This window comes from Eurosta solidaginis, chromosome 3 (assembly GCF_040869045.1).
Source record: "Eurosta solidaginis isolate ZX-2024a chromosome 3, ASM4086904v1, whole genome shotgun sequence".
In the NCBI taxonomy this organism is placed as follows: domain Eukaryota; kingdom Metazoa; phylum Arthropoda; class Insecta; order Diptera; family Tephritidae; genus Eurosta; species Eurosta solidaginis.
The window spans coordinates 203,304,645-203,331,951 of NC_090321.1; the positions used below are offsets into that span (position 1 = coordinate 203,304,645).

At 38.1% G+C, this 27,307-nt stretch overlaps 1 protein-coding gene across 26 annotated transcripts in view; it reads right to left on the reverse strand.

Annotated features, from left to right (window-relative positions):
- Positions 1 to 27,307, reverse strand: part of LOC137244952 (uncharacterized) — a 573,457-nt gene that overhangs the window by 87,733 nt on the left and 458,417 nt on the right. The window lies entirely within an intron of this gene.

The following is a 27,307-nucleotide window of genomic DNA, read 5'->3' on the forward strand; positions in this document are numbered from 1 at the left end:
ATGAGCTTAAGTTTGTTTTGTTGTATTTTTTTTTAGCTCTGTGTGTTGTCTTAATGGCTGCTTTGGTTTATTTTAACGTCTTCAATTTGAACAAAAGCAAATGAAAGGTTACACAAAGCAGAGGCGATTAGGCATTGTATGCAGATAGCTATGTAGGAGTCCATTATGCGGCAAGGTGAAGTGGTGAAAGCTAAGAGGGGTGGCGGTTTCATGAAATACTTGAACGTGAAAAAATAAAAAATTTGCTATATTCAATGTTTGGGAAAAAAGTTGCGCGCTACCGAACGCACGTAGCGATTTAATTTTTCAGCTACCATGCGACGCCAAGAAATAGAAAATGTGAAGCGAAAGCCAATGGAAAACGTGTGTGCTATTTATTTTGTGAAAAGCCAATGTATGTTTGTAATAAATTTGGGTGAAACCGTATAATTTTGAAGGTCTTTCGTTCGGCTTCTTTTTTTTATTTTAGTTAAGATTTTCGAGCTTTAAGTTTATATAAATTCGGTTTTTTTTTCTATACCCTTTAGTGCTGGAACTTGTTTTATTTTATAGTATGTAGTTCAAAATCATTTGGAAGGAATACATTCAAGTTCAAATCAATGAATATAGTTTCATTTATAAAGAAACGTATCTAAAATTTTCGAAAATAATTCGGAAACACATACTTCGAATAAGAACAAAACTAGTTTATAATTTTAAGTTCGAATTTAAAGGAGTTCATTTTAAAGAAACATACGTTAAATTTTCGAAGTCTATTCAAATAAATAAAATCATGAATTTTCGAATGAGAAACTTGGTGAAAAGGTGCCAACGCCAGCTTATAAGACTACCATTGTATTGAATGACACAAAAGGCCAGACTTCAACAAAGAATGGTGATTTTTAATTTGATATGCTACATTTTCGAAAATATTTTTAAACTATTAAATTAAAATACAAAACCAATTTATCAACTAACGTTCAAATAAAATATATAAAAATTTTTTTTTAAATATTTCAATTTTAGTTCCAATTTGATAAAAGTATTTTTATGTTATTAATTTTGATTTAAAATAAAGTTTCAGCGGGAGCAAAACATAATATTTTTGAAATTTTTTCGAAGTCAATTAAATTAAAAAAAAAAAACTCATGACTTTATTTTCGAATGAAAAAATATACATTTTGTTGAAACGTTAAGGGATGTTTACCAATTCATGGGATTGTCTTTATATGAAGTGACCAAAAAGGAAAACGAAGATTTTTGATTTGATATGTTAGGCCCCTTCTTCAATGGAAAAATGTTTATTGCATGGTTTAGTTATACATAGCAGCGAGCGGAAAAATAGCAGTGACGCTTTTTATAAAAATAAGACTTGGGAATTCTAAAAAAAAAATGTAACGTAAATTTCGAAATGTTTATTTGGAGTTCTCTGATTTTTATTGAGGATGTAGTTTTGTAGGTAAATCAATGTTATTCTGACAAAGTACAAATTAATGTTCTCTGAAAACTTGCAATGATTATTAATTTTTTTTTCAAAGATTTACTTTCAAATAAAAAATTTATTTCAAACTGGGTGTTTATGATTGTCCTTCATAAAAAGTGTGAAGAAATTGTCAAAAATCAATGAGAACTTTGGTAAACCTCATTATGAAATGAATATTCAGGTGTTCTCATCCCGTTGACGTTTTCCTTTATTCTGACAAGTTCGGCATGCATATTTTAGAGGGTTGTCTATCACACAGAACGGCCTTTGAGTTCTACTACCATCGGAGAAGATTTTACTATACGTTAAGAAATTTTGTAACTATATAAGCCGCTACTAGAATTGTTTAGCCAAAAATATTAATTTCCCCTTGTGTTCCCCAAAAGAATATAGAAAAAATTATGCAGAAAACAAATTGTTTGGGGAATTTTGTACAAAAAATAAAGCAATCAAAATTTAATACTGTAACGCATTTAGTGCAATTCCGATTATTTGCAACCTTCTACTAACGTTTCGCATCGCTTAAATGTTGAGTAAATAACTCCACTATTCAATAATGCAAAATGGTTTTTATTAGACTACTTTGAAAATACTTCACAATAACACTTATACTTCGCAACTGATAGCGTGCTTAAATCAAACTGATTGCTGCTTACTCAGCTTTCGCTCCTTTTATACTCTCTGCTGTTTCGTTCGCATACTTCTAGGCGTTTCTTCTTCTAGAATTTACTACTTGGCTATAAACTTACCAGCTATAAACTACAGATGCACGTTTATAGCCTCTCGCATAGCCATATGCGCGTGTATATATGATTAATACTTCCACCGATGATTGCATACTTTTACGAGTATCTCAGACATATGCATATGTTTGTGCGTATCTCTCCGCTGCTTGTATGTACATAAGTGTAGACATAATGATTGATTTATTTATGTAGGTAGGTAGGTTGAACTGGCCGGTCCATGAGGACCTCACATAGACTGATTGAGTCCGTAGTGTTACCAGAAGTTTGTTTTAACGACCAAACTGAAAAACCCTATCAAAAACCAGCACTTATGTTATAAAATAACTCCGTCCTCTTGGCAAATACTAAAAGCTTCCTAGGACTTAAGCCTCTTGCTGCTTCTAGATCTGACATCTGTGTCACTCCTAATAGCTGGAGTCTTGGCCTGGCATGTGCAGGTCACGAGCACAGAACATGCTCGATCGTTTCCTCCTCCAACCCGCACTTCCTACATCTGCTATCACTGAGTTTAAAGGCATGTGACGCCAGAAGGCAGTGTCCAGTCAGAATACCCGTCATGAGTGTACAGTCCTCTCTTTTTAATGATAGGAGCAACTGTGTTAGTCTAAGGTTGTAAGACCTACACATAATCTTCGACACTTTACAGCCCCGCGCTTGAACCCACGCCTTTCCCGCTTGGTCGATCATGTGCACCTCTCGCCTTCGCTTAATCTCGCCCAATCTGATTGGGACATCTACGGAGCAAGCTTCAAGGGATGCGCCCTTTTTAGCTAGTTCGTCCGCTTTTTCATTCCCATCTATTCCCATATGCCCTGGGACCCAATATAGATGTATGCTTCTCCCTGTCCCGATTCTCTCCAGAGACTGCTTACACTCTAACACGCATTTATTTGCTGTGCTATGCGAGATTATTGCCTTAATTGCTGCTTGACTGTCAATATAAAAGTTAAAACGGTTGCAGCTTAAGCTATTCTCTTCCAGGGTTTCTGCTGCTTTGGTTACGGCTAATATTTCCGCTTGGAAAACGCTACAGTAATCCGGCAGCCTGTAGGATCTGCTTATTTCCGGATCAGCGCAGTATACCGCAGACCCTACTCCTTCCACTACTTTGGAACCATCGGTGTACACATGTATCGCCTCGTCTGCCATTTGCGCACCCTTGCGCCAACCGTCCACCTCTATTGTGGCCTTAAGATCTCCCTCGAAGCGCAGATAGGGAATCATGTAGTCTGTTCGTCTTGTGATTGATGACGCTATACTACTATGGCCATATGGTCGGCGCTCAAGCTGCCCCGAAGCACCGAGCCTGGTTGCGGTCGTTAACGCTTTATTCTTTGCTACCAGGTCTACAGGTGGGATGTGCAAAATGGCATACAGTGCAGCCGTCGGGGTTGTTTTCAGGGCTCCCGTAATGCTAAGCATCGATAGTCTGCATACCCCCTCTAATTTTTTGAGGTATGTTGTTTTTTGTGTGGCTTTCCACCAAACAAGAACTCCGTAGTATAGAATAGGGCTTACAATCGCTGTAAAAACCCAATGAGAAAGAGAGGGCGATAGGCCCCACGTACACCCCAGCATTCTTTTACATGCGTAGAGTGCCGTTGAGGCCTTCTTGACCCTCTCCTCCACGTTGAGCTTCCATGACAGCTTACTGTCTAGGATGATTCCTAGATTTTTGTGCAAGGTTTCTCCTGTAAGGTCACCACTCCTACCTGTTTGTAAACAAGACCATATCCGTCTTTTCCGCATTGACTTTCAACCCGAAATTAGATGCCCAGGTATGAATATCGCGAAGCGCCCGATCCATCAAAGAACTAATCGTTGGAAGGCACTTTCCACTTATGACAATTGCAACGTCATCTGCGTAAGCCGTAAGTTTTACGGGTCCCTCATCGAATTGCCTGAGCAGTTGGTTCATGGCCAGCGTCCACAGCAGAGGTGATAGCACCCCTCCCTGCGGCGTGCCCCTGTCCACTGATTTCGTGGCCTCGTACAACCCCCATTGTGATGTAATCTTTCTGCAATTTAACATGCAGCCGATCCATCTGATTAAGGCAGGATGTACTTTAATGTAATTAAGACCATCCATAATCGCCCATTTTGCAACATTATTGAAAGCCCCGGCAATGTCCAAGAAGACTCCTAGAGCATACTCCTTATATTCCAGGGATTTCTCTATGCTTATTACCATCCTATGCAATGCGGTGTCTACCGACTTGCCTTTGGTGTACGCATGCTGTGTTGTGGAGAGCAGCTTTTCATCCACGTTGGACTTTATGTACACATCTATCAGCCTATCAAAGGTTTTGAGCAGAAATGATGTTAAGCTAATAGGTCTATAGTCTTTGGAATACATGTGACCGATCTTCCCCGCCTTTGGTAGAAAAGCTACACGAGTAGTTCTCCAAGAGTGCGGTACATGATTCGGTCGTATGCACCCATCGAATATTATTTTAAGCCATTCCACGACCGCCCTACTTGAAACTTGTAGCATGGCCGGGAATATACCATCTGGGCCCAGCGATTTAAGCTTAGAAACCGTCTACACTGCCCACTCGATCTTGGTATCGGTCACCAAGCCCGGCACTACTAGCTCCGTGATCGAAGTGTGAGTGATGTCTGCTGGCTCCTCTAAACCATCTCCCGATGGGAAATGTGTATCGAGAAGCACCTCAAGGGATTCCTCACTATTACGTGACCATTCCCCGTTCTCTTTCTTTATTAGTCCCTGGACTACGTTTCCCTTTGCTAGGACTTTTTTCAACCGTGCTGTTTCGCTGGAGCACTCTATGTCCGTACAGAAACTTTTCCATGAGTTTCCCTGTACTCGTCCCGATACGCTTCGCTTTCCGCGGTCTTTGCGAGCTTAAACATTTCTTTAACCTGTCTTCTTAGAAGACTCAGCTCATTGCTCCACCATGGCGGCTTTGCTTTTCCTGTGAATCTTCTTAAAGGGCAAGTTTTGTTATACGCAGTCATAAGCGTCCTTGTTAGGAATTCATTCGACTCCTCCAGTTCCTCTACATTAGCACCCTCTGTGGGTTGTCCCAGTTTTGTTTCTACATGTTTCTGGAATTTAGTCCAGTTCGTTGACCTAGGGTTTCTAAAGGTTCTTCCCTTCTCTACCCTCTTTAGGGGGATGTTGAAGCTGATATACGCATGGTCGGAGAAGGATGGTCTATCAAGAACCATCCAATCATACCTTGATATATCACGCTCGGAGCTCAATGTAATATCCAGAACATTGCTGGATGTTGGACCAATGTATGTAGGGACATTTCCTCTGTTGGCTATCTGCAAATTGGTTTGCAGGATGTAACAAAACAGAGATTCGCCTCTCTCGTTCGTATCTGCTCTTCCCCACGCATTGTGGTGCGCATTTGCATCTGCGCCTATGACCAACCGCCCTTTGCGCCCTTCCTCCTGTACTAGCCTTTTGCAATCCATCGGTGGGACCTCCGGAGCATGGGCCATGTAGCAGGACGCCAGGATAAATGCCTGCTTATTCTTTTGCTCAACGGCCACCGCTACGAGATCCTCAGTGGTGTAATTAGGCAGAATATATGAATGCAGCTGTTTCCTTACCATTACTACAGCTCGCAGCCGTCCTTCCGTTTGCGCGTAGTAAACGCCAAACCCGCGCGCGCTAAGTCCAGAATCCTTTCCTCCCGATGAGAGACACGGCCCCTGGATCAGCGCCACGTCAAACGAACCCTCCTCAAGGGTTAGGAGGAGTTCGCTCGACGCCACTTTACTATGTTGGAGGTTTATCTGTAGGACTCGCAGCACCATTGGGTTGTTTGTCCCCCTCCAGCACCTTCGTCTTGACGTCGTCGTCCTCCCCTTGCCCTTTTGGTTTAGAGTATTCGAGGCCCCCTTCAGCCTCTCGTGACTGTTGTGCAGGGTGTTCCTCTGTGCGAGTCACAGCACCATTTAGCGGTTGGTCCTCTTCTAGCACGTTCCTGGTGACGTCGGGGACCTCCATCTGTCTTTTTTCCCTTAGGCTTTTGAGGTCCTTTTCGACTTCTCCCGCCTCTAGCGTGTTAGGGTTTTATCCTCGGGACTTCTTTTCGCACGCTATCATCTTCACACCGTTATACCATCCCCCTGAATCAAAGGTTGGAAGGGGCTTACTTGGTGGTTCCCGCATCATCTTAAGCATTAAGCTAATATGCTCCCTTTCCACAGATCTCCACCTTTCAGTAGTCATTTGTCCGAAAGGACTGCTACGACCAACCAGCGCCACAGTCAGTGACTGTTTTGCCACATCACTCATCTTCTCGGGAAAAGCAGGAGTCTTAGTGTTATCCCCCTTTGGCACCTCCGAGAAAGCCGGAGTCTTAGCGTTAACTCCCTTTAGCGCCTCCGAGAAAGCCGGAGTCTCAGCGTTATCTCCCTTTGGCTTATCTCCTACTTCCTTAATTGGAACTTCCCTCTGACTCGCAGCTTTCGAGGTAGTTGCTAACTCGCTATTGGAGCCCATCTGTCTTACAGCTTTGGGCCTACTTGTCTTGTCTATGCGACTGCCCTGCCTCCCGGCTCTAGGACTGGGTCCTTTCTGCCTCTTGAAAGCAAGCTTGTCGCCTTCCGCCGAACGTTGCCTCTTCATTCTGCCATTCGACGCTTCTTCCTCCTCGTACCGGTTGCAGAACCGAGGGTTTCTCGCAGCAAACCTTTTGAACTGCCTTCGACCTACTTCTGCCGCTTCATTTATGTACATACAAGTCACTGCTTAGTATCGGCTTAGAGATGATAGTATCCCTTAGTGTTGCTAATATTCGTCACAATACTATTGTAAGACAAGTAAATACTGGAAAATAGAGGTACCGAAAAAGTGAGGCTATGTTGTTGACATCATGGGTAAACCTTTAATTTGTACTTAATCAGACTTAAATTGATTTGGCTACAAACTGTATACTCAAAAAAATTTGGAGAACTCAAAATAAAAAAATCGAAATTTTCATAAAATTTTCTCTGTTTCGAATTTTTTCGAAAACATTTTTATAAACCCTCCGAACGGCCAAGTGAGTCGCGACCGAAATATTTTCGCTTAGTTCTGGCAAAATCTGCCCATCGAGCATAAAATGACTTTATGATTATACCTGATCATCTTCCTTACAGCTGCAGCTGGATGGGGTTTCCAGTATATTGAGACGTATCGCATGGATTCCCATTGTACAGTGTCCTGTCAAACCCCATTGACCATTGATAGATGAGCGCTGGTGAGCTAAATCCGGCCAGAAAATGCTTGCTAAGCTGACTCGATGCCCATCTATACAGGGGCAGACCACAGATGGCCAAGGGAGTTACGAAATCCCTACAGCCTTCTTCAAACGGGGCAATTATACCGATGCGGGCTAAGAGATCGGCTTGACAGTTGCTCGGGATATGACTATGGTCCGGGAATCAGATAATCTTAATCATGGAATAGTTCGATGTAATCGCAAGCGAGGTCCCATTCTCCCATACCACTCTCGCCTTTGCGAACAACTTCGACCCATCCGTGATCAAGTTAACTGGTTCCCTGCCCCAGATGAGTCCACTCCCCCTATGTGGTGAAGGTTGTACAAAAAGCAATTATCGGCCCACAATAGTCCGTCCTATGAGGAATGAAGCCGAACCTGGTGAGAATTTATAACGGGTAAAAAAAAATTCTAAATAAAAAATCTTAAGTTATTTTGAATTTTCGACTTTTGAGCTCGTATACATTTTTTATTGTAAATTTGCGAAGAAAATATAAATTTTATTTGGTCTTATATTCAAAATCACTTTCGAAAAATAGAAAAATGTTTGAAAATTTAGCAGCTTGGTTTGTTTGCTGCATATTCTGTTTTCTTTTGCTGCTGCTATATGAACTTAGATTTTGAAATCAATATTAATAAGCTCTTTGGCCAAATTTGTCCAATTTTTGCTGTTTACCGAAAAATTGCAATCATATTTACTACTTTATCATATTTTATCTTTTCAAATGGCAGTTTATGTTAGAAAAATTGAATCCTGACAATTTCATTCCGCTGGTATATACTTTTGTTTTCAATTCAACTTCATATTTTCTTCTCGGTCTTGAATTTAGTTCTTCAACAAACATTTCTGTTCGTGACTCAGCTACAGTCTCGTACTTATTTTTCGCGGTCAATGCTTTAAATGTCATTTAGCCGCAAGCTATTTTCGTTTCTTTAGCCCCAGCTTAGCGCGAAGGCTAAGTGCCACATTGACATTGCTAACGCTGTGTGCGCGCACTCACACCAAGCAACGCCGCAGAACGCTTTGAAGGTCTCGCTTTAAATTGTAAGAAAAAAACACGTACTCATACTTTTATAAAAGTAAATAAATAAATCATAAAAAATAAATGCTTCAAGGTATTTTCGCTTTGTTGCCAAAAGAGAAAACTTTATGGCTAAGGAAAATCTAATTATTAGCTGACTTAGCTGTAATTTATTCAGTAGTTCTTCATGATTCTTTCTTTTTATGCCAAGAGCTGGAAAATATTATATTCATTTTACTCTTCTACTACGCTTTTGAAATTAATGTCTTTGATGTTAGGACATCTCAGAAATTTATTTTATCTGTTTTTGTTTTTTTTTTTCTGGTATTTTGTTAATGAATTATGCTGCCTAAAATTTGTTAATGATTTTTCGTTAATTCGAAATATTTTAAAAATTATTTGGTGAATTAAAATTAATATTTCTTACGCTCAGTTGCCGGTAATTTCTTCCTTCGTTTCCATTTTCTACTTGAGATGGTTGCGGAAATATAATGATATTGAATTTTCTCCAGAAAGAGTGTGGTACTGGTCTTTTTTCGAAAATGGAATTTAGTTAATCTAATTCAAATATATAAAGCAGCGAATACGAAAAAGCGCTGGCAATTTTGATCAAATTTCGTCAATTAATTTCTGTTTTTCATTTTCGGTAATTTAGAAAAACCTTCTATAAGTTATATAACTGAAAATATGCAAACCAATCTCGAAAAAGTTTTAAAAAAATTCGAGAAAATTTTACATAAATGTCGAGCTTTTTGAGTATCCATTTATGTAGCTCGTTCAAATTCAGTCGAAGAAAGTAGACCTATAGGTCTTCCAAAACTCGTATTGGTTTTTGACAATTTTTGATACGAATTTATATTTTCTTCAAAACCAATGGCGCATAACTTGATTTTTTATATGGAAGGAAATATGAGACACAATCCGAAAAAAAAAAAATTTCAAAATTAAATAGGAATCGCGCTAAACCTATTACTTGTATTTTGTTAGACTTAATATTTATTGGGCTACAAAACCACGTGCAAAAAATCAGAGAACTCCAAATAAAAAGTTCAAAAGATTCGTAAAATTTTCTAGAATTTTCGAATATTTTCGAAAACGTTTTCGAGATAGCTTCAGTTACAACATTAGTTCGTTATTGAATCCTCACTTTTTTCTATTTTTGGTATCGAAAAAGTGGGCATAGTTATAGCCCGATTTTGACGATTTTTCTAAAGTTATCAAGCTAACGAATGGAAATATTTTTGACACTGTCTATTTAAGTATATGGATGCCTTCGTCGGTTTCGATCTCCCTATATCATTATAACATTCTGAGTATAAGCGCAGCTGGAAATAGCCAATCACTTATACTTGCCCACATTGCTTTTCATGAAACGTAGTCAAATATATAACCTGTAGACTATGGGCACATAATTTTCGAAAATGGCCTTAATGCAAACTTAAGCATGAAGCAGTAAACGGCAGTGGACAGGAAGCTTTCTCACTCTTTTGTCTTTAGATTATTACAATGTGGAATGAATGCGAATTATAAAGGGTGATAAGGGTGTGTTAAGGTTTGAAGTGAAATTTTTTAATTGAAAAGATAAGTTGTATAGTGTAAAATAAAATTACATTAAAGGGGAATGTCAGACAAATTTGCAGTTTTTGGGGAAAAAAATAAATATCAACAAAAAATTTGTAAAAAAAATGTATATATATATTTTTTTAATTATAAATGATAATGATAATTCAAATACGGATCCAAACCTCAGTGTTCTTAAAATATTTACGGTTTTAGGAAATTATGTAACTATAAACAAAAATTTGAGATAAAGAAAATTTTTCAACAAAAAATTAAGGAAAAATTGGAAAAAATATTATTTTTTATGACCCTTCATATTAGAAATATTAAATAGTATTTAAGAAATAATATAGATAGACAAATTTAGAAAATAAATTTAAAATAATTAAAAGGAAAGAAGCTTAACCCCATTGAAATATTCGGTGTTTTTGGAGATAAAAAAAATACCAACCAAAAATTAAAAAAAAGTGTGTTGCTAAAAACTTAAAAAAAAAAAATAGGTTAAGAGAGTAAATTATTAAAAAAATATTAATGTATTTAAAAAACAAAAGTAATTATTTTTTAAAAAAAACTTTTTGAAAAATAACACAAAAATATGGAGAAAAAGTTTTTCGGCAAAAAAATTTTTTACTTTTTTTTAAATAACGGTTTTTTTTAAAAAAGAAACCTTACCTAGACATATTCGGAGTTTTTAGGAAATAATATTGATAGCAACAAAAATAAAAAAAATTAGTTTGCCAACAAAACATATGAAAAAAATTTGATTTCAATAAATATTCCTAGTTTTTAAAATAAATTAATTTGAAAAAAAAAAAATTTTTTTTTTGAAATAAAATTACCAAAAACTATTTTGAGAAAAAAAAACATAAGACAGTTTATTGAGATAGTTTTTGAAAAAAAATTATTTGAACAAAAAAAATTTACAAAAGCTATTTTGGAAAAAAGTTGATTTCATGACCCTTTAAAAAACAAACCTAATCTGAATGAAGTGCTTAAAAATATTTAGAGCTTTTAAGAATAGTTTAGATATCAACGAAAATCGGAAAAAAAGTTTGTGAAGAAAAATATTCGGAAAACAGAATTTGAGAAAATTCCTCTTGACGACCCCGCAAATGAGAAACAGCTTTCCACACGGCTGCACGATAAGATTTATAAAGCGTTATATTCTTAACTTTTGCCTTTCAGCTTATTCTCTCTTTCCCAGTTATTTTCCAGTTCAACATGTTTTGCATCAAATTAGCCAGTGCATTTCCTTTGCTTTATTTATATCTATTTCTGTGGGTTAGTTTCAGTTTTTTACTCATTCTATTGCTTGACTGTGCCGAATTTTTTTAAAATTAATTGGAAGTAAATACTCAGAAAGTGATTTCGTGGAATCCTTTTTACTGAACTTTTTGTTTGATATCTAAAAATTGTTTGAGTTCGTTTCTATCTCTTTTTTATCTTTTTCGAAATACGGTTTGGCATCTGCTTTATAAATACTGCAATTTTGATTGTTTAACCTTCTCTTTGCTCTTAAATGAATGGCTGCATTCTTTTAATGCAAATTTTTTGCTTTGTGGCGGCATTTGTGTGCTAATTACAGCACTAAAAATAATCAAGCTGCATATCGCAAAAACGAAATTTTTGTTGATTGGTAAAAGAAATCTAATGAAAAACGGCGAAAAACCGAGATATTTTTGTGAAAGAGAAGCCAGCAGCTTTTCAAGTTGAAGTTTCTATCAAAAATTTACTTGCAATTGTTGGTTGCAAAAGTATTTATTGTTAAGCGATGGCGAGTTTAATTTGGTAAGCATTGGCAAGTAAGATAACTTTGGTATATGTTATAAACAGTAAAAAGTTTAGATAAATTCTGTGGTCACAAGTTATAATCGCCTAAGTCGAGATAGAGTCATTGCTAAATTATAATTTGATTGCATTTTTAGATTTTTAAAATGTATAACGGGTCCATATTTGGACTACTGAGTTTGCATGCTATTTGTGTATGTTTGACATTTATTTTCGAGATTTGAAGGAGTTTCTACAATCTTTTCGATGACATGATTTTAGACTTACGCTATAAATTAGTGTATCGCTAATTCTGCCTTCTTACTGGTGAAAACTTATTTCGAGATAAAATTGGCCAAAACAAACATAAAATTCTTAGTCAAATAAGGATCAGGGTATTATAGATAAATTTGTTATCAATAAATTTTTTTAACATATAGAATTTAGAGCGTATAGCTTATATGAATCGGGTGTATCTTAAAATGAACCACTTCTTAAAAGTCTATAAACGTAATCAGTTCCAAAAAAGGAAGAAATTCATAAGAAATGTCTGGTATTATAAAATGTAACCAGTTTCATAAAGGAACTGGTTTCAAAAAACCCATTCACTAGATATTAACCATTTCCAAAAAAGTAATCCGCGATGAAGTTCACCGCAATGTAATATAGCTGCAACGCATAAAATATTACGGCTGTCGTGATAGTAGAAACTCGTTCATCATGGTTTTGTCCTACCGCTGTACTATTATTCATAAACAGGGGGTCAATTCCCTAACTGTGAAAAACTGAAAAATGTACACTTATTGAAAACTCATTTGCACAAACAATTTACACTTTAAATTTTCATGCGGTTCTGTAAATTATTGTGCACATTGTTTTGCTGAATGAGTGCTGAATGTAAAAGTCTTATATCAGTGAGAAAATATTCATCAGACGCCATGAAAACAAAAAAGTTATTCTGTAACAGTGTGTATGAGTTTTGAATGTTACAATAGTGTACACTGGCTGCCAAGAAAACTCACGAAGCTTTTATCAGTGAGTTTTTTTGTTCACAGTTTTGCTTTACAGAATCAGAATTTAAAAGTTTACACAATATCACAAAAAAGTCGAAGCGAATAGGGCCCCAATACAAAAATTTTTGACTTTTTATTTTATTGAATATATTTTTTATAGTACGTGCTTAAAAAAATGTTAAATAACTAAAATAAACAGTAAAAATTTCAAAATTTAAATTTACGTATCGTCTGCCATATGTTTTCGAAGTTTACAACAAAGCGGGACCACTGCAAACGGTGAGTTAACCGGCCGGTCTTTAGCTGTGATAATACAGCGGTACCGCTTTTGGAGGAGGGGACCTAGCCTTTACGACGACAACGGCTTGTAATTATTATGCGAATCACTGCATTACAGCGATTTAGTTGCGGATAAGGCGGACATCGACCTTGGAAATTTCCTCCAGAGAGCAAAGGCTGAACATTTGAGCTTCAAATGACATCATCCTCCATAAAGCTGACACAGTATATTTGAGATTGTCCGTGGTATTTAGGTGCATGCATGAACCACCATAAGGCAATGCTTCATTAGTACTCCGATTAACTCCGCCGTACTTTACAGACAACATATGATCAGGAATATCTCGCGATATTGGTAGTGTCATTATATTGGTAGTTGCCCAGCAAGTGCCTTTTTAAGCCAAGAACTCAGAGTGACAGTGGCTAGCTTTATTCTAATGCCCTGGCCTCCTGATTTGTTTTTTTTTAAAGCTAGCACTATGCGATTTCGAGTGGGTTCAAGCATATCCTGGCAGCACTGAAACCAACTGTAGTAGTGATTATCGCTTTGATAGTTGCCTGACTGTTAGAGTAAATATTTATTGTTCCCACAGATAAAGTAGCGGATTGAATTCCACATACGGCACTATCAATGCCTGCTGTAAACGGGCAAGCTTAATTTCGGCTGACATAGAGCTCCGGGCAGAATATTCCCCCAAATAATTAAAAATTTCTTCACAAACTTTGGTAAATCATCAGTAAAGCCTCCACCTAAAATATACCATTTATATTTCCCTGTTTACAGAGCCTCGTTCTAACTCGTCGTCCTATCCTTTCTATGTAACTGCAACTTTGCTTAAGTAAAATCAAGCATAGACAAGCTTTTTTTTATTTGTCACCACAGAAGCAAACCTTTTTGTTTATATGGAGTAGGTCTGTTCTTAATAAAAGTCAAACTATGTAGCGGTGTTTCAGTAGTTTTGCCTTTGATATACAGCAGCGAAATCGCAGAGGCAATATTTATCAAATTTCGCCAGTTGAATTTTTTTTTCCTACCCAGGGGAGTGTCTTTATCTCTACAACAAAAAAAAAAAGAACAGCAAACATCATAAATACCCACGTGAAAACATCTGAAACCCGATAGTATTCTAGAGTTTTTAACTTCTGTTCAGGGATCAGGACACATCAAGCCTTATATGAATTGTAGTACTGATCTTATATTATAAGTAGTAAAAAGAATTTAGTAGCTCTCACTCATCCATTCGATCCCACAAAAGTATATTCATTCCATACTCCATATATCAAAGCTAAACAAAGAATAAAGCAAAGCCAGTGAGGATAACAGTTGGCATAAAAAAAAAAAAAATAAAAAAAACAGTTGGCATAGAAACAACAAAAGCGTAGAGAAGGGCAACCAAATATGTCAAACGTATTCCAAAACCTTCGTCCATTATGACAATTAACCTTTGACATACTTTTAAAATTTAAATACATGCACATATGAAGACAAATGTGCATTTAAGCTTTTGAGTGGCTGATAAGTAGATGTAGAGTTTCTTACGCATATCCACATAACCCACACATTACAAAAAATCATTGTTTGATTCAACAAATAATCGCATATCAATTCAAGCGTTTTCCCATTTCCACTTCCCTTTTTTTGTATCTGCTTTCAAACTGTCTAACTAATCTTACGCAATAATTGCTGCCACTGTTACAATTGCTCAAAAGGTTTTTGTTAAAATTGTGTATTCTTTTGTTGTTGTTGTTTTGTTGCTGCTGCTATTACAGTGATTACAAGTGCTCCACTTAAACATTTCATATATGTAGTTTTTGTTGTTGGCTCGTTATGTACACAAAATGCAAATTACAGTGCTAGAAGTGTGTAATATACTCGTAACAAGAAGAGGAATGCAAGTAGGGGGAATGTAAGAAAAAATGAAAGTTATTGTAGCCGTTGCTGTCAGCAGAATACTCAACAACTCACTCTGTAGGATAGCAGCTAAAGCCACACAGCCGATGTCGAGCCACAAAATCTTGCAGTGTGAATATTAAAAAATGCATAAATGTATGAGCTCAAATTAGAGTGAAATTTCTCACCACAACTAGTCTAACACACACACACACACACACACAATTATAGCGTAGTGTATGATGTATCCTGCACTGAAGAGCACTAGTTGTAAACTAGCCTATTTTGTATACAATCAAATGATATTTGCTAAATGTAGCGCATTGTTACTGGTAAATTATAATATGTTATTACGAGCGTAGATGATAGCGGAAAAAATACTTAGTGAGTGTACATAAAACAAATCGGAGGAAGCCGCAGAGAGTGCAAATAAACCAAATGACATAAATAGAAAACTTGGAACTGGGAGAAGAGGGCAAATCAAAAGTGCAACAAAAGTTTAAGAAAATTAAAAAAAAAAAATGTAACAAAGAAGGAAAGAGAAAGACAGATGGTAAGAAAAATAAAAAAAATATAAATAAAATAAAGTTATATATTAGCAGGCCCGGCAGATGATGTCCTCTTCAAAAAATAGCTTGTGTACTTTGCCTCTCATCTCTCTCTTTCTTATCCCTGTTTCACCATATCTTCCTTTCCTACTTCCTCGTCCTCCTAATTTCCCTATCCTTACCCCTTTCCAATTATTCTCCGTATATATATTCTCTTCTCTTCGTCCTTATCTACCTCCTTTCCCCCTTCTTTCCCTTCATCTTTTTTGCCTTTTATGGTCTTTCTCAGTTTTCGTCTGCTTCTATTCATCGTCTTTTGATTTTCTTTAACTCCATTTTTCTTTTAATTCCTATATTTCTACGATTTTCTCCACCTTTCTTTTTTTATTGCTGTGCATAATTGTATTATATTTTCAAATTGGTTTTTGATTTAAAATTTCAACTTCCATCTCTTTTTTATGCTTAATTCAATGTTAATCTAAACTTCAAATTCAAAGTCAATTTCCATTTTAGTTTCAAATTAAATTTCTACTTGAATTACAATTTCAATCGCAATCTCAATTTCAATATCAAATTAAATTCAAAATTCAATATCGAATTCAATTTCAATTCCAAATTCATTTTCCATTTGAATTTCAATTAATTGCAATATCAATATTTTCCAATTTCTATTTATATTTATGGTTAGAATAAGAGTATTTGGTATAGGACTGCTCTTTGTCGAAGTAGTTATAGTTCTATCGCTATCGGGTATTTCCTATTTATGAACAAAATTGCGTGGAAATCTGCGGATGTGCGTATGTTCTCTGATGCAATTTGGTATTTCATATTTGATATTGGTTAGCATACATTTGCATTTTATAACATACATAACCACGAGCACATGCACATGTACACTGCTTCCACATTCGCATTAATGTACCCACATACGTGCATGTAAGTATGTATACATATGCATTTATTTAATAACCAATTCACTCACATATTTGTGCACATTCGCCTTCTCAGTATTGATAATTAAATATTTTCCAGAAACTTGATTGATATTAAATTAGTTTTCACGCCTACATTCCATCATATTTATGCAAGATCGTGAGTGGGCAGAAGATAAACTATAATAACTAGATAAATAATTTAAACAAAATTAATTCAAGAATTGTTGTACCAATTGGATTCGACAGTTTGAGATTCAAGCAACTTTAATATAAAAATTCACTAGGAAAACTATTGTGAAACGTTTTAATTCTTAAGCTTCATCATAAAAGGGTCTTTTTGGTCCATTTTTTGGGGAGCTAAAAATTTCGTACAAAGATCATGAAAGAGCAAATTAAAGAGAGTAATTGGCGCCTTGCCTTGACTTTTTAATTATTACTTATTTTGAATCTTTGTGGGTTTTATTATTTATAGATCGGAGTCGTTCATACTATGTTGAAGTTGTTGCGCTCCGGAAATTGCTGTTACATAGTGGACCTATTTGCCTTTTCTGGCCTTAAAGATACCATCTATGGTGGCTCTTTTTATCTTCACTTTCACATAGAGATTGCAAGACAATTTGCTCTCAATTGAAATTCCTAGTTATTTCGTGCCATATTTCTCCGAAAGGATTATCCCTCCTAACTGACTTTTAGCCCGGAGTCCAATTAGGGCCTTAAGTGAGATGGTATGGCGTTATTTAATTCTCGCCTTTAAATAGGTAATATCGATTGCTAAGTGGAATATACACTTTTCTCAGAATATATTTCAAAAACGTCCTATTTCAGGATTTCTTTCAAAAGCAATTTATTTCAAAATTTGGTGAAAGTAAAAGTGTATTGGAACAAACTGAGTTCTTCAAAAAAATTCTGAAATAGAACGTTTTCTGAGATAGGGTTTTTTTGAAACGGCAGCTAAGATAGGGTGACATTCCACGCAGCAGACGATGTGATTTCCATTTCATATCTGATTGCAATTTCGGCTCTGGATTCTATTGCGCATTTGGTTCATACTAAGGTTTCATTCACGGTTATAGTTCGGGTTCGGGTTTGGTTTCCAGTTCCGGTTACAGTTTCGACAAAAATTTTGCTTACAGTTTCGTTTTCGCTCCTTGTTCGGGTTTTACTTTTAATTTCGTTTACACTTCGGGTTACGGCTTTTGCTTCAGTTTCAGCGTCAATTTTGGTTTCAACTTAGATTGCGATCAAAGTTTAATCTTGTTCGGATCCTGGTTCCGGGGTTCGGTAATGATCTCAATATTTTGTTCTATTTTTGTTCCATTTATAACTTTTAGTTCTGGGTTCAGTATAGGTTTCGGCTTCGGTTTCGGTATTAACTTCTTAGCTTGTTTCGGTTTATCTTTCCATATCTTTTAGTCGCGAATCAACTTCATCTCCCGCTTTTCGTTTAGTTCTGTATTCCAGCTAATCTTTGGTTTAGTTTTTATTTTCCGTTTCAACTTCAGTCCCGTTTTTGGTTCTAATTTTATTTATTGCTTCGCTTCAAATACCGGTTTTAGTTTTGGTTTCGGTTTTCGTAGAGTTTTTAATAAAGTTCTAGTTTCGAATATAGTTCCTTTCTTGGTTTTAGCGGGTTCTGAATCAAATTTCTGTATAAGTTCCTCTTCGGAGTTCGATTGAGGTTTCTGGTTTAAGAGTCTGGTGTCGGCTTCAACTTGGGTTCTTTTTACTTTGCTGATTAAGACGGTCGGGGCTCATTGAAGAAGATATTGCATATGTTAGTTTTTACTAATACCTCCGACTAGAAGTTATTGTTCCTGTCTTAATGACGCCAAGATGATGTCAGTCTAGGCATGGATATTTACTGACCATATAGTTCGAGGGTAAAAAGGTTAATTGTAACTCCTGTTGACGACGCCCTTATCTTGTTCCATCCGATTACGGTGCTTAGGAAACTCCTGCAGTAAGGTGTGCCTCTTGTAAAAGGAGACTAAAATCCATAGACCTGAAGGTTCGGATTTTAAAAGAATGCATTCCATAGCAAAGTGCCCCCCATTTTCATATCACTTTCCAACAATAAATTGATAACAACAACAATTGCATTGTCCTTTTTTAGAACTCGTGAACACAGTAGTCTCAAAAAGCTCAAGCTTTTTGGTGAACTTAATTTTATAATCTTAGCCATTTACACAATGCTGCTCTCCCTCAGAGCTCCATAAACTTAAAAAAGTATGCTCCCCTGCTAGGAAAAAAAATTCTACAAATACAGTAAAAAGTCAGGCTATAAAACCGTTTCAGTTTGCAGAACACATCCAGTCGCTTTTTACAACAAACGCGAATCGTTGTATCATTTTGAATAAATACAAACGTACATAATAGAACACATAATTAGCCATATACTTTGAGCAGTGAAAGAGAAAAAAAAGAAAAAAATTAACACAAGCAAAATGAGCTGATAATAGAGTTTTAATTGCTTTTGGCTTGTAAAAGATAATTGCTTGAATTGCTTGCAATTATGTTAACAAAAAACCAACGCACAGATTCCTTATTTGTATAAATATATTCACAAGCATACAAAAAACGCACCCACATATACGCAAACATGCAAAATAAATTCGCATAATACTCTACACAAATATGAGGAGGAATAACAAATGCGAAAAATAAGAATGAAAGGAAAGCCATGGGGAAACCGGCGTCTGCTCAACAACATTAATTCGCCACAGAATATCAACTGGCATATTAGTGATTTATGTGAGATGGAAGTTGTGTTACCAAACAACGCTAATACCAATGCAAATGTAAACAAACACTTGCGCATTAGTACGAAAACACACATACAAACAGAAAGGTACTCGACAATAATGCGCTGCTACTTTTGCTTGTCGATGGTGTCACACACCGCGAGTTGCTACATAGACGAGTAAGGAATTCCCACTTTGTGACAACAGCAATAATTGCACGGATTCTGATGCTAATGATTGTGTTGGTGGATAGTGGCTACTGGTTGCTGATTGTTGTCATGTTCTAAATTTGGCAATGGCAGTGAGTGCGGCATGTGGGATAATACTTGCGCGTGCCATAGGCCAACATGTCTGCTACAAAGTGGATATATTGCGAATGCAGTGATGCAGTTCATTGTAGTGAAAGAGGTTTAGAACTGAGGATGACTGATGCAATCGGCAATACAAATGAAAGTAAAAATTTCTCATTCAACTCGCTTGTGAACTCGATAGCGCCCGAATATATCGATTTCGGTGAACAAGAACCGTCCGTCCCCTTAAGTGTTATATAGATGGATCCTAATGTGTCTTAAACTGAAAAACTAGAGGAAAAATGAAGCTCATAGTAGCCAGAAATACCCATGAAAACTGCAAGGCAGAAAGATGAGGTGAACATCGCTAGTATGCCATAGATAGAGACAATAAGAAAATAGGTGTATAGTATTGAAATTTAGCTCAAACTGAAAGCTAAAAGGGAGCTAATCAAGTCATACGGGTTTTCCCGGCCAGATTAGCGTCATGATAAGGCACATGTAGGCAGAAGTAAGTGCCCTGCAGTCAAAAGCCAAAGTAGTCAGCAAACATTCTAGTTCATTTACTATAATTTTGTGATGTTATTAATACGGCTCGAGGAAATGCGCGAGTGCTTTCTGTAGCCAATTTTCAATGCATACTTCAGTTGACAATACCAGATATCGTCCAAATAAACGGGCACATAAACACAAGCATGACGAGTCAACCCTCACCGTTACCTCAACAGAGGTTAAAGAAGTTATTGAAAAGGCCAAGCCATCCATATCAATAGTCCCAGACGGAAGACCTATACCGATGCCAAAATACCTGTGCCATGAGGGCATCAGTAGCCTAGGAAATTTTTTCTTCCTGTCTTTACAAGCCTATGCCTTTCCAGAATAACAGACAAAGACCGGAAACCCAGCCAGTATCTACCGATATTATCCCTTTAGTCAGTAACGAAAACGTTTAAAGCCGTTATGATTGCCTCAATTAAATGAAATTGTAAAATTTTGTTAGCTGACCTAATCATGTGAAAACGACTTCATAGCTTAAAAGGGCATTAAACGGAAATGTGGAGCTTCTCAAGGCCAAAATAATACAAATCAATTTTAAAAATCGGTCGTCAAATAACCAAGTTACAAAGAAAAAACCTTTTTGGCTGTATTTCGAAGGATCAAAAAAAATTAAAAAAATTTTTCCGAAACCCTCTCAACATAATCTTCAAATTTAGGGGCGGACATTAGCAACTTTTTTTTTTGTATGGGGACCAACCCAGTCTACTGACTAGTATGTCAATTGGTATGATATTGGTGTATATAATGACTAGTTTGTCAATTGGTATGATGCTGATGCAGAGGCTGGCAATTGATATTTCGTAGGACATCGCCGTGTTAAAAATACCAGTTGGTAATATTGAAAAAAGACAGAACTCATACTGGTATAGTTTTTTGGCAAACTAGTATTCTTCTAGTATACAACTAGTTGGTTTGACTGCAGGGTGCTTGATAAGCTTAAAGGTGTTAAAAAGACTCTGGCTTAAACTGACCAACCAGCATGAGTACAACATTTCCTTGAGCTGATGTCTACGTAAGGTGAATTACAATAGATAGAGAGGTTCATAATGCCTGGATTGAGAATGATATGACACAAACCAAATAAACTGCTCCCGTCCTTCGCCAAAGAATAAGCGTGCGATTTGCAAAGAGTGTATAGAACCGCGATCTCTACGATGCTAATATATGTTGAGGTCGAAAGACACATTGCAATTGTTGGAACTAAGCCAACAAGTCATTAGAAGGTATTTGACGACTAATGAGAAGAATCATAGAAAATCTTTTTCCGACACAAGATTACCGGACCTATCAACGTGAGGTTCTCGAAAGAATGGAAATCCCAGAAATAATAAAGCAGGAGGTGCTAGGTGCAACACAAAGAGTTGTGGACAGTAAGTCTCCAGGACCGAATGGAGTGTCAAATATTGCTCTTAAATCAGCGATAAGGTCTAGAACATCGGTATTTATGGATCTCTCCAACGCCTGTTTCCAAGAAAGCGTCTTCGCCCGCTCAAGGAAACGTCAAATACTGGTTCTTTCGCTGAAATCTGGTAAGATGCCCGACCAGCCATCTTCATACAGGCCACTTTGTATGTTGGATTCAATAGGAAAGATTCTCGAACGTATTATTAGTGAGCGTCTGCAGCAGAACCTGAAAAGCCCAGGTGGCTGTCAAATAGTCAGTTTAGATTTAGAAAATCGAGATTCACGATAGATGCAATACCAACAGTTGTCAATATTGCCCGCGGAGCCATAACCGGAGGCCAAAATAAAAGGAAGCTATGTGCACTGATAACTGTGGATATAGGAATGCTTTCAACACCGCGAATTGGATGCAGATAATGACAGGGCTACGAAACTTTGGCACACCTGCTTACCTGCTCCGAATAATTGGTAGCTATCTAAGCGACAAAGTACTATTTTTTAATACGGATGAGGGACCAGGAAAGCACAACTTCACGGGCGGTGTCCCTCAGGGATCTGTTCTAAATCCATCTCTTTGGAAAGCGATGCATGACGATATGCTACAAATCAGCCTTCTCGAAGGCACGGGAATTGTCGGCTATGCAGATGATATTTTCGTAGTAGCAGTGGCCAAGAAACTTGAACTGCTCCCAGCATTATGTAATGACGCCGTGGGAAGAATAAAAGAATGGCTGACGAACATAGGGCTGGAGATGGCTAGCAATAAGACAGAAGTGGTTCTGGTGAGCTCAAAGTGGAATGTGGATGAGTTGGTCTTAATCATAGGAGATTATCAAATAAATTCAAAGCCTTCCTTGAAAAATTTAGGAGTAATCATTTACTCAAAACTAACTTTTAAGGAGCACTTCAGGGCGATGGGGGAGAAAGTTACTAGAGTTAGTGGAGCCCTAAGGCGAATAATGCCCAATATCAGCGGCCCAGGCGAAGCTACCCGTCAGCTATTATCCAACGTTACGAGCTCTATAATATTATATGCACCACTAGTATGGCACGGATCTAAAATGATCCACCAAAAAGATATATTAGCAGCCTACCGCATTACTGCTATACGAATAGCATGTGCTTATCGGACGGTTTCCGACGACGCGATCCATGTTTTATCCACGAAAATCCCAGTAGATCTACTCTCAGGTGAAATGGTCGACCTGCATGGCATTGGAATCAGCCAACCATCTGAAGATGCTAAGAAAAGAGCAAGGTCACGAACAGTAGTTAGGTGGCAAGAACGGTGGGAAAATTTGAGAAAGGGGAGCTGGACCTTCATGCTAGTCCGGAATATAGCGGAATGGTACGAGCGAAAACACGGCGAACTAAATTACCACCTCACACGGATATTGAGTGGGCACGGCGGCTTCAAGGAATATCTACATAAGCGTGGGATAGAGGAGGATCCTTTTTGTCCACACTGTCCCTCCGAATTGGAAAGCGCAGAATATGTAATGTTTCGCTATCCACATTTTCACGGCGAAAGACTGTCTGTACACAGAGTTTTTGGAGAGGAGCCTTCCATTAGGAATTTAGTTCCACGAATGTGCGGACAAATCGATTGTTGGACTGCTGTGAGCAAGATGGCTTTTATTGTAATGACGAAATTGATGCATGCTGGAAGGGAGCGCAGATAAATGCGCATACGAGGTAGTGGGGACTAAATGCCTTTCCCCCGTGATGTTATGCCTAACGGCGGTCGCAAGGGGTGCGGACACATGAACAGGCTTAGCCTGGTTTTATTGGGCCACCTGAGGGTATTGCGCTAATCCAACGTCCAATAAAAATGGGATGTATCCTGGGAAGGGTTCCCTTGAAGTGACAAGACTAAGGAGAGGTTTTATTTATCTGAGGCAAAGATTTGTGGGTAAAGTGCACGCGAATTTGGTGTTCATAAAATAATTATAAATGAAATGTCGTCAGGGACAGCAGGGCTAATATAATAGAAATATGTACATGAACACGAAACACCAATTAAGCATGGGTCTATAAAAATTGAGGAAGAAATGAGCCTGAATGCAATGCTTAAATGATTCGAAAATAATACTGAAATGACCCGAATGATACCGAATTGATCTCTATATTAATGCTTAAACATTTCCGATATAAATCCCGAAATGGTGGCAAGGTTGAAATGATCCTGAACTACTCAGACAGTCTCGAAATTTTCCCTACATGGGTTGTAAATTGTCCAAAAATAGTTCCGAAATAGTAAAGAAACGATCCCGTCATTACATTTAAAAAATCCCAAAACAGTTTAAATGATTTCGAAAACAGCTTCAAACCAATCCTGAAATGATCCTCAAATAGCCCCGAAATTTTATTAAAATAATCGCAAAATTATGTCTGAAGTGCACCGAAAAATTTCCGAAATTATCCGTAGAATGTCCCAAAATAATTTCTGAAATCACCCCAAAATAAAACCAAGGCGAACTTCAAAACAATCGCGAAATGAAAAGCGCCAGGCCTGAAATTATCACAATATGGTACAGAAATAATTTCGATATAATCCAACGAAATCCCGAAAGAATTCCGAAGTACTTCCGAAATTATTCTGAAAACATCCGGTTCCGAATCATCTTAAAATTGTTCCCAAATTATGCTGAAAACAATCCCGAACTGATACAGACAAAGTAACGAAAATTACCATAAAAAATTCAGATATGATCTGGAAAAGTCCCGGATTTATCCTGAGTTTGTATCAAAATGATTCCAACAACAATTTCGAAACCAATTCCGAAATCATTCTAATATAGCGCCGATTTTTTTTTCAAATGTGCTCATAACTATCACTGCACTGTACCGAAAATATTCCGAAAAAGTTCCGACTTGATCTGTAGATAGTCTAGAAAAGCTCCAGATGTCCTTCCGAAATCATCTCACCAAAGTAATCTTGCAAACAAACTCGATACCATAAAACGAAATTAATCCAGAATGGTAGGTGGGTAGGTTGAACTGGCCGGTCCATGAGGACCTCACATAGACTGATTGAGTCCGTAGTGTTACCAGAAGTTTGTTTTAACGACCAAACTGAAAAACCCTATCAAAAACCAGGACCTATGTTATAAAATAACTCCGTCCCCTTGGCAAATACTAGAAGCTTCCTAGGACTTAAGCCACTTGCTGCTTCTTGATCTGACAGCTGTATCGCTCCTAATAGCTGGAGTCTTAGCCTGGCAAGTGCAGGGCACGAGCACAGAACGTGCTCGATCGTTTCCTCCTCCAACCCGCACTTCCTACATCTGCTATCACTGGCCAAGCCTAATTTAAAGGCATGTGACGCCAGAAGGCAGTGTCCAGTCAGAATACCCGTCATGAGTCTACAGTCCTCTCTTTTTAATGATAGAAGCAACTGCGTTAGTCTACGGTTGTAAGACCTACACATAATCTTCGAAACTTTACAGCCCCGCGTTTGAACCCACGCCTTTCCCGCTTGATCGATCATGTGCACCTCTCGCATTCGCTTAATCTCGCCCAATCTAATTTGAACATCCACGGAGCAAGCTTCAAGGGATGCGCCCTTTTTAGCTAGTTCGTCCGCTTTTTCATTCCCATCTATTCCCATATGCCCTGGGACTCAATATAGATGTATGCTTCTCCCTGTCCCGATTCTCTCCAGAGACTGCTTACACTCTAACACGCATTTAGATGCTGTGCTATGCGAGATTATTGGCTTAATTGCTGCTGTCAATATAAAAGTTAACACGGTTGCAGCTTAAGCTATTCTCTTCCAGGGTTTCTACTGCTTTTGTTACGGCTAATATTTCCGCTTGGAAAACGCTATAGTAATCCGGCAGCCTGTAGGATCTGCTTATTTCTGGATCAGCGCAGTATACCGCAGACCCTACTCCTTCCACTACTTTGGAACCATCGGTGTACACATGTATCGCCTCGTCCGCCATTTGCGCACCCTTGCGCCAACCGTCCACCTCTATTGTGGCCTTAAGATCTCCCTCGAAGCGCAGATAGGGAATCATGTAGTATGTTCGTCTTGTGATTGATGACGCTATACTACTATGGCCATATGGTCGGCGCTCAAGCTGCCCCGAAGCACCGAGCCTGGTTGCGGTCGTTAACGCTTTGTTCTTTGCTACCAGGTCTACAGGTGGGATGTGCAGAATGGCATACAGTGCAGCCGTCGGGGTTGTTTTCAGGGCTCCCGTAATGCTAAGCATCGATAGTCTGCATACCCCCTCTAATTTTTTGAGGTGTGTTGTTTTTTGTGTGGCTTTCCACCAAACAAGAACTCCATAGTATAGAATAGGGCTTACAATCGCAGTAAAAACCCAGTGAGAAAGAGAGGGCGATAGGCCCCACGTACACCCCAGCATTCTTTTACATGCATAGAGTGCCGTTGAGGCCTTCTTGACCCTCTCCTCCACGTTGAGCTTCCATGACAGCTTACTGTCTAGGATGATTCCTAGATATTTTGTGCAAGGTTTCTCCTGTAAGGTCACCGCTCCTAACTTAGGCCTGGTCCAATTTGGGACCTTGTTCCTCTTTGTAAACAAGACCATATCCGTCTTCTCCGCATTGACTTTCAACCCAACATTAGATGCCCAGGTATGAATATCCCGAAGCGCCCGATCCATCAGAACTAATCGTTGGAAGGCACTTTCCACTTATGACAATTGCAACGTCATCTGCGTAAGCCGTAAGTTTTACGGGTCCCTCATCGAATTGCCTGAGCAGTTGGTTGATGACCAGCGTCCACAGCAGAGGTGATAGCACCCCTCTCTGCGGCGCGCCCCTGTCAACTCATTTTGTGGCCTCGTACAATCCCCATTGTGATGCAATCTTTCTGCAAATTTAACATGCAGCCGATCCATCTGATTAAGGCAGGATGTACTTTAATGTAATTAAGACCATCCATAATCGCCCATTTTGCAACATTATTGAAAGCCCCGGTAATGTCCAAGAATACTCCTAGAGCATACTCCTTATATTCCAGGGATTTCTCTATGCTTATTACCACCCTATGCAATGCGGTGTCTACCGACTTGCCTTTGGTGTACGCATGCTTTGTTGTGGAGAGCAGCTTTTCATCCACGTGGGACTTTATGTACACATCTATCAGCCTCTCAAAGGTTTTGAGCAGAAATGATGTTAAGCTTATGGGTCTATAGTCTTTGGGATACACGTGACCGATCTTCCCCGCCTTTGGTAGAAAAGCTACACGAGCAGTTCTCCAAGAGTGCGGTACATGATTCAGTCTTATGCACCCATTGAATATTATTTTAAGCCATTCCACGGCCGCCCTACTTGAGACTTGTAGCATGGCCGGGAATATACCATCTGGGCCCGGCGATTTAAACTTAGAAAACGTCTTCACTGCCCACTCGATCTTGGTATCGGTCACCAAGCCCGGCACTACTAGCTCCGTGATCGAAGTGTGAGTGATCTCTACTGGCTCTTCTAAACCGTCTCCCGGTGGGAAATGTGTATCGAGAAGCACCTCAAGGGATTCCTCACTATTACGTGACCATTCCCCGTTCTCTTTCTTTATTAGTCCCTGGAATATGTTTCCCTTTGCTAGGACTTTTTTCAACCGTGCTGTTTCGCTGGAGCACTCTATGTCCGTACAGACCAGACATAACTGACAGAACAAAAAATAACATAGTTATTGTTTTGACAGCTTCAAGTATCTTCGCGACTTGTGACATGGCAGACATTGGAAGGTATGACTCTACGTGGTGGCTTTAGTAGCGGTAGCAGAGTCGCCAATATCCATTTTATAGGTACAACGAATATGAAAATAGAGAATTTCAGGCCAAGCACGAGGTTACTGATACCCTCATTTCCA